Genomic DNA, 13,460 nt, shown 5'->3' on the forward strand with positions numbered 1-13,460 from the left:
ATACTTTTGGTTGAATACTGTAATCAATACACAGTTATTCTTAAGTGCTGAAACTTAACTGAAAAGTGATCACTGTTAAATATAAGAGTGGGAATAAGAGAGGGAAGAGATGTGCAATTCGGGACGTGCTCAAGCTGACTTACCTCAAACAGTAGAGTTAGAAACATACAAGGGGATTCCAATTCAATCCCATCAAGGTGGCAGGTACCAATGCCATCTCACTAGTCCCAGTGATCAATTTCTGTTCACAGTTGATCATAATGATAGGACTAAGAACCAAAGGGATTACATAAACAAGAATAGTGTCTGCAAATACTAGCTGATAGAATAAAAAAGGGAGAGAACGATCCAACATGGGAAGTGAGATACACAGCAGACCCATAGAATGGCAGATGTCCTAAACAGCACTCTGGCCTCAGAATCAGCCCTTAAGGCATGCGGATCTGGCTGAAAAGCCCATGAGAGTATTTCAGGCATGGAAAGCCAAGACACTCTGGGGAAAAAAAACCTAAATGAAAGATCTCCGCAAGTGATATCCCAGTGGAAAGAACGGGTCATCAAAGAAGGAGGTACCTTTCTCTGAAAGGAGGAGAGAACTTCCACTTTGACCATGGCCTTGTCTAAATATGATCAGAGTCGGTGAACTCAAGGGGCTTCCATAGCCTTGGCAGCTCATGACAAGAGCCTAGGGTGATTGCTGAGGCCATAAACAAGGCTGTCAATTTGTTAAGTCAACAACAGGAGTCACTGTGCACTTACTCCTCATGTAGGATCTCTGTCCTTAGTGTGCTGTACATTGTGATTTAATGTTATAACTAGTACTCAAACAGTATTTTTCACTTTGTGTTTCTGTGTGGGAGCAAACTGTTGAAATCTTTACTTAATGTATGCTAAATTGATCTTCTGTATATAAAGAGAATCGAAAATGAATCTTGATGTGAATGGAAGGGGAGAGGGAGTGGGAAAGGGGAGGGTTGCAGGTGGGAGGGACGTTATGGGGGGGGAAGCCATTGTAATCCATAAGCTGTACTTTGGAAATTTATATTCATTAAATAAAAGTTTAAAAAAAGGAGATTAGAATATTGAAAAACAACTGCTTACATGGGGAAAACGTGAAAGTGACTGCATGCTCAAAGAAGAGCTCAGAAAAGACCCAAGCAGGTCTTAAGTTAACATCTCAAGCTGCTAAAAGCACAGTGAAAGCTTATTATAAATAATCAAGAAAAATGAACAAAAATAGCAAATCTTGGGGAATAGAGAAAATCTGCTTTCCAGAGTTACTGTATTATTAGAATCAAATCTCCACTTGTCAATAAAAATTCAAAGGTATACAAAGAAATAGAAATGTGTGGTCCATCGAAAAGAAAAAAATCAACTGACACTGTACCTGAATAGGGCTTGATGGCAGATATAGTAGATGAAGACTTTACTAGTGAATAAAATGTGCAAAGAATTAAAAAAGTGGAGAAAGTAAGGAAAACTATGTATGAACAAAATAAGAATATCATTAAAGAGAAAGGAAACAGAAGAAGGAAAAAATTCTAAGAGCTGAAAACAACAAAAACAGAATGAAACGTTCTCTAGAGGGATCCAGAAGCAGATCTGAACAAATGAAAGAAAGAATCAGCAAAATTGAAGACAGAACAAAGAAAATAAGCAAACCTAAGAAACAGCAAAGATTCAAGAGAACAGAGCCTAAAAATCATGTGTGACACCATCAGGTGGGATCTTTGTTTGAGTCAACAAAAGGAGAGGAAAGAGAGGAAGGATCAAAAAAGACATGGAAGGTAATGGCTAAAAATCTCCCAATTTGATGAAATACATGACTATAACAAACATTAAGCTCACCAAAAACTTCAATGAGGTGAATTCAAAGAGATCCTCACTGAGACATATTACAATCAATATTTTTTTTGACAGGCAGAGTTAGTGAGAAAGAGACAAAAAGGTCTTCCTTTTTCCGTTGTTTTACCCCTCAAGTGGCCACTATGGCTGGCGCGTTGTGGCCGGCGTGCTGCATGGATCCAAAGCCAAGAGCCAGGTGCTTCCTCCTTATCTCCCATGCAGGTGCAGGGCCCAAGGACCTGGGCCATCCTCCACTGCATTCTTGGGCCACAGCAGAGAGCTGGACTGGAAGAAGAGCAACCGGGACAGAATCCGGCACCCTGACCGGGACTAGAACCCAGGGTTCTGGTGCCACAGGCAGAGGATTAGCCTAGTGAGCCATGGTGCTGGCCACAATCAATTTTTTAAGGGCAATGACCGAAGAATATTGAAACAGGGAGGCTGCAGCACTTCATTACACACAAATAATTCTCTGGGAGATTATAAGCAAATTTAACATCAGCAGCACTGGAGGGCAGGAGGCAGTGTACCAATTTATTCAAAGTGCCAACATAAAATGATTGTCCAAAGAAAGTCCCAGGACTCTCATGACTTCCCTGTACTTAGGAAATATAAGCACAATTCTTCTGAAACTATTTCAGAAAATTGAAGTGGAAGGAATTCTCTCAAACAAAACCAGAATCACAATACCAAAACCAGCCTGGCTAGTCCAGCTGCTACAGGCATTTAAGGATAAACCACTGAATGGCAGACATACATCTCTAGCTGTTGCTCTTGCTCTTACTCTCAAATCTGTGTGTGTGTGTGTGTGTGTGTGTGTTTCTCTGTGTTTGTGTGTCACAGTGCTTTTCTTTTTTTCTAGAAACCTCTTATTTAAAAAATATTAATTTCATAAGTACAACTTTGGGATTATAGCAGTTCTTCCCCCATAAATGCCCTCCTACCCCCAGACCATCCCACCTCCTAATCCCTCTCCCATCCCAATCTTCATTAAGATTCATTTTTAATTATCTTAATATACAGAAGATCAACTCTGTACTAAGTAAAGATTTCAACAATTTGCACCCACACAGACACACAAAGTATAAAATACTGTTTGAAGACAAGTTTTATTGTTAATTCTCATGGTACAACACATTAAGAACAGGGGTCCCACATGGGGAGTAAGTGCACAGTGACTCCTGTTGTTGATTTAACAATTGACACTCTTATTTATGATGTCAGTGATCACTTGAGGCTCTTGTCATGAGATGCCAAGGCTATGGAAGCCTCTTAAGTTCACAAAGTCTGACCATATTTAGACAAGACCATAGTCAAAGTGGAAGTTCTCTCCTCCCTTCAGAGAAAGGTACCTCCTCCTTTGATGGCCCTTTGTTTCCACCAGGATCTCACACACAGAGATCTTTCATTTAGGTCAATTTTTGGCACAGTGTCTTGGCTTCCATGCCTGAAATGCTCTCATGGGCTTTTTAGCCAGATTGGAATGCCTTAATGGCTGATTCTGAGGCCAGAGTGGTGTTTAGGACATTTGTCATGCTATGAGTCTACTGTGTGTCCTGCTTCCCATGTTGGGTCATTCTCCCCCTTTTAATTCTATCAATTGTTATTAGCAGACGCTTGGTCTTATTTATGTAATCCTTTGATACTTAATCCTATCTTTATGATCAGTTAAGAACTTAAACTGATCACTTTAAATAGTAAGATAGCATTGGTACCTGCCAACTTAATGAGATTTTGGTGTTCCATGGCAAGTTTTTAGCTTTACCCTTAGGGTTAAGTCTGAGGGAATGTGTCACATTGCTTTTCAAATAAATAAACTTTTTTATAAAATGGGAGAAAATATTCAGCATAGGAAAGGTTTTTTAACTTCTTACAATACACACAAAAAAGGATTTAAAGTGATTAATATGCTAATTACATTTATATTAATTTATAATATGTGCATTTATACATGCACACATAATGCAAGCTATATCTAATACAATATAAATATATACAATTTTATTTCTCAGTTATACTTGATTAAAGCCTGAAAAAATACCTAATAAATGAATTCAATAAAGTTAGAGGACTTCCAGTCAACATTCAAACATCACTATTTAAAAAGGCACTTAAGAAAGTAATTTCCTTTACAATAGCATAAAAACTAATAAAATATTTATTTAAGGATTGAATTTAACTGAGGGGATGAAAAGCTTCTACACTAGAAACTTCAAAATGTAGCTAGAAGAAATTAAAGCTGAAAGTTGGAAAGATATCCCATGTTCATAGATTAAAAGTTTTGTTTTTTTAATTTTGGAGATAACATATTTTTAATTTACTCTATAGTCAAAGACTTGATGCTCCTCTAAATAGAGTTCAACCCAGAAGTCTTTCTACTTTTCACTCGTTGAACACTATGGTTAGTGGTGCGTTAAACCTGTGATTATAAAGGAAATTGAGGAGTTTCAAGATGGTGGAATAGCAACAGAAAGGTCTGATTTATGTGGAATGAAGTTAATATTTAAAAAGAGGGAGAAGGTACACGTTAGGATAAAGCTGTGGGAGAACCACAGAAGACCCTGTGAGAGAAATAGGAATGTTCCAGACCTGCATCAAAAGAGCAAATACACAATAGAAGATAACAAAAGCGTGGATCCAGGGAGGAAGATGTGGACCCTGACAAGCCAGGTGAGAGGAATCCATGGGCCCACAGCACTGCTGATGCAGTAGGAGGGAGAGCTTGGTGAACTGCTTTTAGAGTGCCACAAGGACACTCTAAGACAGCAAGCAACCAAGCACCCAGAGGCAGGAAAAAAAAGGCAGTGCATCTCTCTCCCTCCCCACTTCCCTGCTACAGCAGAAACCTGCAGTCAAGTGGGGGACAGACTCAGGCCATTTTTGGACACAGGCAGGTAGCTGCTGTCCCTTCTCCCACAGACCTAACCAGAGAGAAAAACCCACCTTCCCCACCAACATTGAATTTGACTGGGAGGCACACACAGACAGCAGCCCTGGGAACATCAGTTTCATTACAGACAGGGCAGGCTAGTGGGATGAAGTGATATTGTGATGCCTCTGACTTTAGTTTTCTTATTTAAGATTGCTTTGGCTATTTAGAGTTTCTTGTGCTTCCATATGAATTTTAGGATTTCTTTCAGAGCTGAGAAAAATGTCCTTGGTATTTTCATTGGGAGTACATTGAATCTATAAATTGCTTTGGGTATAATGAATATTCTGATTATATTAATCATTCCAATCCACAAGCATGGAAGAATTTTCCGTGTGTGTGTGTGTGTGGTATCTTCTAGTTCTTTCCTTAGTTATTTGTAATTTTCATTGCAGAGAACTTTCACATCCTTGGTTAAATTTATCCCAAAATATTTACATTTTTTTATCTATTGTGAATTGGACTAATCTTATAAGCTCTTGCTTAGCCACAGCAATGTTAGCATATATGAATGCCATTGATTTTTGTGTGTTGATTTTATATCTTGCAACTCTGTCAGATTCTTTTATGAGTTCCAATAGTCTATTAGTGGAGTCTCTGAGTTTCCCCTATATTAAGATCATGTGCTCTGCAAACAGGGATAGTTTGACTTCCACCTTTGATTTCTTTTTCTTGGCTAATGGCTCTGGTTAAAACTTCCAGAACTATATTGAAAGTAATGGGGAGAGTGGGCATCCTTATGTAATTCTAGGTCTTAGTGGAAATACTTTCAGCTTTTCGCCTTTCAATATGATGTTGACTATGGGTTTGTGATACATTGCCTTGATTATGTTGAGGTATGTTCCTTCTATACCTAATTTTAACAAGTTTTTTTTATATATATGAAAGAATGGTGTATTTTATCAAAGCTTTCTCTGCATCTACTGAGATTTTTTTTATTTCTGCTTTTTGTTAATATGATGCATCATGTTTATTGATTTGCATATGTTGACCCATCCTTAATTCTCTTGGATAAATCCCACTTAATCTGGATGGGTAATCTTTTTGATGTGTTGCCAGGTTTGATTAGTTAGTATTGTGTTGAAGATTTTTGCATCTATATTCATTAGGGATATTGGTCTATAGTTTCCACTTTTTGGTTTGGAATTAAGGTAATGCTGTGATCAAAGAGTTTGGGAGGATTCCCTCCCATTTCATTGTTTTCAATAGTTTAAGAAGAATTGTTGTGGGGAGCAACCCGGACTAGACTAAGTTACTGGAATTAAGACTTATTCTATGCATCTGCTCTCCCACAATATGGCGCTGGGAGAGGAGAAAACAGCTTCTAGGCAGCTGCCTCTTGCCAACTTGAGTGATGACCTCCAGGAGCTGATCCTGCTCCTGATTGGAGGAGAGCAGCGTACTCGGCGTGTGGGCAGCCGAGTTGGGATTGGCGGAAGAGGACTATAAAGGAGGAGAGAGACGGCATGCACCAGGAACATCTAAGGGGGAACATCTATCTGAAGGAGCACCTGTGCAGCCCCCGAGAGAGCCGGCCGGCAGTGTGCCGCTCCCCCGCGGAAGTGGGGAAAGTGGCAGGGGGAACCACCCTTCCACGGAGGTGGAAGGGATGGCAGTCAACCCGGGAAGAACCAGCAGCAAACCCGGGAAGGGCCGAGCAGACAAAAGAACAGCTCAGGGTCCTGTGTCGTTCCTCCACGAAGACGGGGAGCGACAATTGTTATTTGTTCTTCTTTAAAAGTTTGTATAATTCAGCAGTGAAACCATCCAGTCCTGGACTTTACTTTATTGGGAGGCACTTTACTACTTATCCAATCTCAGCCTTGTTTATTGGTCTATTCAAATTTTCTATCTATTCTTCTTCCAATTTTGGTGATCTGTGTATGTCCAGAAATATGCACATTTCTTCTAAATTTTCCAATTTGTTGGCATATAATTGTTTTAATGATACCTGATGATTCTCATTATTTCTGTGTTATCAGTGTAGCATCTCCTTTTTCAACTCTGATTTTGTTAATTTTGATCTTCTCCTTGGTTTAGTTGGGCCAGTGGTTTATTTATTTATTTTTTTTTAAAAAAAAGCTCTTAATTTCACTTTTCTGTTGTATAGTTTTCTAGTTCTCTTTCTTATTTCTTCTCTAATTTTTATTATTTCTTTCCTCCTACTAGTTTTTGGTTTGGTTTATACTTGTTTTTCTAGGTCCCTGAGCTGCACCATTAGATCACTTATTTGATATCTTTACAATTTTTTGATGCAGGCACTAATTGTCATAAATTTTTCTCTTCACATTGTTTTTGCTATATCACATAAGTTTTGATATGTTGTGTTGTCATTTTCATTAATTCCAAGGAATTTTTTATGTATATTTTGATTTCTCCTATGACCCACTTTTCATTTAGGAGCTCATCGTTCTGCCTGTGCATGTTTGTGTATTTTATATGGTTTCTTTTGTTTTACTTCTTTGTTTTTAAAAAGGGACAAATTTCATGTATTTCATATATATGGTTTAAAAGCATAACATTTCCCACCCCACCCCATTTTTCCTCCCTCAATCTTATCTCCCTCCTTTCTTTCTTTTTGTTATTTTTTCTTTCCCTCATTTTCTTATTTTTCTTTTAAGTTTTACAATGACATACTTCCAATTTTCTTCATAATCAAATGCTTACCCCTCCACTAAACACAGAATTCAATAAGTAGTAGGTAGAAAAACCACTATCCTTCAGGATTATAGACATGGACCATAAACAATAATCAAATCTCAAAATGTTTAGGGTTCCTTATATTGTTAATGTCCAGCTTCATTCCATTGTGATCAGAAAAGATACATGGTATGATTTTATTTTTTGTTTTGAATTTGTTGAGAATTTTTTATGGCTTAGTATATGGTCTATCCTAGAGAATGTTCCATGCTCTGATGAAAAGAATGTGTATGCTGCAACTGTGGGATAAAGTGTTCTGTAGACATCAATTAGATCTATTTGGTAGATAATGTAGATTAGATCTGTTGTTTTCTTTGTTGATTTTTGTTCTGTTGATCTGTCCACTGATAAAAATGGAGTGTTGAAGTCCTTCATTATTGTCTTATGTCTCCCATTAGATAAAATAATATTTGTTTTATTTTTTATTTTTTTAACTTTTTCAAAAAGACTTCTTTATTTTAAAGTCAGAGTTACATAGAAACAGAGGAGAGACAGAGAGAGAGGGCTTCCATCTGCTGGGTCACTCCCCAAATGGCTGATTTTAGAGCTGGGCCAGGTTGAAGTCAGGAGCTTCTTTCTGGGGTTTTCCACTTGGCTGCAGGTGCCCAAGCACTTGGGCCGTTCTCTGATGCGTTCCCAGATGCATGGAGCAACAAACTGTCTGGAAAAAGACTCTAGATATAATTGTCTGACACAGTGGGCAGGGAGTGCTTGCAGGATTGTCTTTGGCCAGAGTCCATAAGCAGGGCTCACAGAAGATGTGGTGGCAAGGGTAACACATGTCAGGGTTGAAATAAACATCCAGACCCACTGCACAGATGTAGCTATCCTTTTCTTCTGCATATTCATTTTCATCACCTGTACTCATCTCATTGTTCAAAGTCACATGATTCAGCAATCCCACTCCTGGGTATTTAACCTGCTTCTGTAGCCATCTTTCATGCCATCATCGTTTCCTTTGTAGCTTCCTCAACTTATTCCTCTCTTATTTAGCCTCTGATTAATGGCACCCAATGGAAAGCTGGCCGAGCGCAGGAAGTCCAGAGGGGAGAGGTGCTCTTCATGGTCTGAGGTATCCAGCATGCTCCTGCCAGCCAAGGGCAGGTCCATGAGAAACGTCAGGTTGCTAGTAGTATTGGTATTGTCAGAATACACGGAAGAAGCTTCTAGACCACACTGAAATTCACCTCCTCTTTGTGTCTGGGTCTCATGGGGAGCCACTGAAAATCTTTGCAGCAGTACATTAGGATCAAAACTGGATGGATTCTGAAAGAAACAGCTATTTTTAGCAGATTGTCAAGGCAAACCTGAAAGGTCAACAGGCGGTGTTTCATTGAGCCTGAGATAGGCGGTAGTCTTACTATGTATTTCGTACAAAGTGGGTAATAAAGTCAGTTTCTCACTGATGTTCAGATCCAAACTATGTGATTTTCTATGAAAAGCTCTTGTAGTGCATTTTCCAGTCACAAGCTGGGGAACAAGCTGGTATTTTGGATTTGTTCTGAAGAGCAATTTTTCGTTCTTCATCTGGAAATACGTTGATCGTACCTCCAGGCAGAGTGCTTCTGTTAATCTCCCAGGGCCATTGTTATTTAGGGCCATGTTTAAAAGCGTATGATTTCTGTTTTGGGAGCCACCGCCTGTCAGCTGAATTTCCTTGTCACAACCTGACTGAACTCTAGGATGTGACAAGTAGTTCAGCGAAGGCCTCATTAGACTGCCTGCCTGTGCTGGCTGATAATTGGTCCGGCTCTTGGAGAGATGTACAGCTGCAGGCTGGTGACAGGAACATTTTGGAGTGCTGACAAAATTAAAGCCCCCTAAATGGGCCCCACAGAAAGGGCAATTCAGTTTTCCAACTGTCCACTGGGCTTTTTGTATCAGGCAGTTTATGCATTCAGGAAGTGCTTCTATATTCATGTGCCACACGTGACAAACATTCTGATCATCACCTGAATGTTGACGTTTATCCGTATTCACTTGATTCTCAAGATATTTCATGAAGCAACCAGAATTTGCTATCCGTTTTCTACATTTCCAGCAATGAAGAATACTTATTTCTTCTTGATCATGAAGTTTAGTTATCAGTTCTTCACTTCCTTTCATCTGCGTCTGTGTCCTGGAGCATCTCTTCGCCCCCTCCCAGCACGCCCAGCCTCTGGCAGCATGACTCTGAGCAACATTTGTTTTAAATATCTGGGTTCCCTAGTATTTGGTGCATATAGATTTACTATAGTCACATCTTCCTGTTGAGTTAATCCCTTAATCATTACATAATTACCTTGTCTCTTTTTATACTTTTGGCCTTAACATCTATTTTGTCTGATATGAGTATTCATACTCCTGTTCATTTTTTTATTTCAATTTGCTTGGAATATCTTTTTCCATGCTTTCACTTTCAGTCTTTGTCTATCTTTAAAGCTGCAGTGTGTTTCATGTCGAAAGTGTGTAGATGGATTTTATTTTCTAATCCATTTAGCCTGTCCATATCTTTTAATTGGAAAATTTAATCCATTTACATTCAAGGATATTATTGATAAATAATGACTTGGTCCTGCCATTTTTCCATAAATATTCCTATTGTTTCTCTTCAGTTTCCTTTGTTCTTTCGCTAGGAGGTTTTCCTGCCTTCACATTCTTTCATGACATTCATTATCTTTCTTTGTTTCTAAGTATAGTACATCCTTTAGTATCATTTTGAAAACTGGCCAGGTGGTAACAAATTCATTCAACTTTTAGTACTCTTGGACGTTATTTATTTAACCTTCATTTATAGATGGGAGTCCACTGGGTAAAATATTCCAGGTTGAAAGAGGTTTTTTGTTGTTTTGGTGGTTTTTTTTTGTTTGTTTGTTTGTTTACAATGTGGACTATTGTTTTCCTTTCTCTACTAGCCTGTAGGATTTCTGGTGAAAACTCTGCTGTCATTCTATTTGGAGATCCTTTAAAGGCAACCTGGCATTTCTTTCTTGAAAACTTTAAGATATTTTCTTTATGTTTCACTTTTGAAAATTTGACTAATGTTTTGTGGTAAAGATATTTTCTGATCATCTTTGCTTGGGTTTCTATGTGCTTACTGTATTTGGATGTCCATATCTTTCTCTAAATTGGGAAAATTTTCTCATGATATTACTAAGTATTTTTACAGCAAAGGAAACAATCAATAGTGTGAAAGACAATCTATGAAATAGGAAAAATATTTGCAAGCCATATGCCTGATAAGGGATTAATTTCTAAATATGTAAGGAATCCTTACAATTCATTAGTAAAAACAACCTATCCAGTTTAAAAATGGGTTTAGGACTTCAATCTACATTTCTCAAAAGCAGATATACATATGGCCAACACATAGATGAAAAGATGCTCATCATCACTAATGGGTGAAATGTAAATCCAAACCAAAATGAGGTACATTTCCTACCCATCAGGATGGCTAGAAAAAAAGACAGACAATGGGAATTGGGAAGGATTTGGAGACACTGGAGCACTTCTACAGCATTGGTATAGCCACCAATGGATAACAGTATAGTGGTTCCTCAAAATATTAAAAATATAATGACCATAAGACCCAGAAATTTCACTTCTGACTATTTATCAATAAACAAAATCTCAAATATATCAGCACTTGCATGTTCACTCAGGACTATTCCCAATTGTCAAGAAGTGGAAACATCTTAAACGTCCACAGATAGATAAATGGATTTTAAAAAGTATGGTGAATACATACCATGGGATATTATCCAGCCCTTAAAAAAGAAAGAAATTCTGTCTTTTGAAACAACATGGATGATCCTAAAGGGCATTGTGCCAAGTGAAACAAGCCAGTCACAAGAAAGATACTGCATGATTGTGTTTCTGTGAGACATCTAAAATAGGCAGACTCGTGGAAACAGAGGAGAGTGGTGGTTGTCGAGGGCTAGGGATGGGAGAAGTGGACTTTCCAACTGAGGAATATAAAGTGTAAGCTATGTAAGATGAACAAGCTCTAGAGATCCGCTGCACAAGATGTACAGATAGTTAATACTGTACTGTGTACTTAAAAATGTTACAAAGATAACTCTCACATTAAACACTCAAGACCATAAGATAAAAATGCATTATATACCTTTTCCTGTTTATTTGAGCATAAAGCATTCAAGTTCTTTGACAGTCCATTGATATCCTTCTCACTTTATTAATACCATGAGCTAACATCCTTATTTTTCACTCTTCCCCAGGATGACTCCTCTCCTGAAGTCATTGTCTACTCATATGTTGTTTCACGTTGGCCTTTCCTTTGTCTTTGCCTTTGCTCACTTCAGTCTGCATCCCACTATATGAATATGAAATTCATATCCCACTCATACATATTTAGGCTCCTTCAATGACAAATCAATACTTTCTTGCCCCACAAAAACTTCTTTGAGCACTACAAATGAAGGAAATTTCTTCTATCTGAATGGCGTGAATGCATCAGTTGTACTCTTTTCAAGGAATTAGGTACTTTCGTTCTTATTCTGTTCTTTCGTTATTAATATGAAGCTTCTTGAACATAAAATTTAACTCTTACTCATTTGTAGCATATAAGGTGGTAAAACTAGTGCTTGAACATTGTGGTTACTCAAAACAACTTTTAAAAAAATGACTGAAGCCATCCTGAAGGACTAAACGTAAAGAATACATTGAAGAAAATAATTTCTAATAGAAAATAATTTATTCTTCTCTTTGGTAAGCATACAAGCTATGATTGTGAGTAATACTTCTTTTCCTAAAGAACTTCTTTAACTGTCAATGATGGTCAATCCAAGAAAAAAAAAAAAAAACTCCTCTGTGCAGACTTCTATACTTAGCAGTTATGAGGGCCAAAAATAGTCAATGAATTCTACATTTGCCTTCTTGTAGATACAACACTATGTCGCACAAACAACCAAATGATGAAAGGAAGCTCAAGCTCACAGTGCTGCTGCTTCCTTTAGCTACCCACTGCCACCACTTCATCCCTGCCAAGGGCTAACTCTGACACAGGGTGGGGGCAAGTTCACTAAAACAATGCACCAAGCAGAAAGTCAGTTCTGAAGCAAGGAAGAATTGACTGTTGTACATTTCCACAATGTATTCATCCATTATACAAAGCCTTGACACAAAACCCGAATAGCCGCTGAGTCCAAGCTCTTCCTCCCAAGCCATCCCTGGAGTGTCACTTATCAAATGTTGAATGTTACTATTTCTTGTAAAATTAGAGTATGCTCAGGTTAGACATGTCCCCTTTGTCTATAAAACCATTTTTTTCTGCTGTTACATGTCATGGAAATCCATTGTCTCGCAGCTACCTGAAACTATGCTTTTGTCTTCAGTCAATTATACTTTGTGATATCTTGGATTTGTCTTCCTCTTTTATTTTCCACACTTTCTACCTTAGGCAGTTTGGTTTACCAGGTTTTCTAATACAAGCACCAATTCAGTGTAAGTAAACCTAAAATAATATTCTATGTCCTACACAGTTACATTTACAGTACTTGTCACCTTTACCAAACTATATTCTACAATGGTGATGGCCCTGATAAGAATATTTTTTCAAGAATTATTTATTTTATTTGAAATGCAGAGTTACAGAGAGAGGGAAGACAAGACACACACACACACACACACACACACACAAACACACAGAGAAAGAATCTTCGATCTGCCGATTCACTCTCCAAATTGCCACAATGGCCACCAGGGCCAGACTGAAGTCAGGAACCAGTAGTTTCTTCCGGGTCTCCCACATTGGTGGCAGGGGCCCAAGCACTTGGCCCATCCTCTGATGCTTTCTCAGGCACATTAGCAAGTGGCTGGATCAGAAGTGTAGCAGCCTGGACTTGAAGTGGCATCTATATTGAATGCCAACTAGGATGCCATTATGCCACAGTGCCAGCCTCCAAAAGGAGCCTTTCTTGAGAGCCACATGTGAAATGCAAAAATATTCCTCCATGTTTTGATTAACAAGAACAGGATACAAGGAATA

At 38.3% G+C, this 13,460-nt stretch overlaps 1 pseudogene; it reads right to left on the reverse strand.

Moving 5' to 3' along the window:
* LOC149125341 (E3 ubiquitin-protein ligase RNF180 pseudogene) overlaps positions 1 to 9,702 on the reverse strand; it is a 42,322-nt pseudogene extending 32,620 nt beyond the window's left edge.
* Positions 9,703 to 13,460: the final 3,758 nt, after the last annotated feature.

This window comes from Oryctolagus cuniculus, chromosome 7 (genome assembly GCF_051225735.1).
Source record: "Oryctolagus cuniculus isolate XC-2025 breed Fujian yellow rabbit chromosome 7, ASM5122573v1, whole genome shotgun sequence".
Taxonomy (NCBI): domain Eukaryota; kingdom Metazoa; phylum Chordata; class Mammalia; order Lagomorpha; family Leporidae; genus Oryctolagus; species Oryctolagus cuniculus.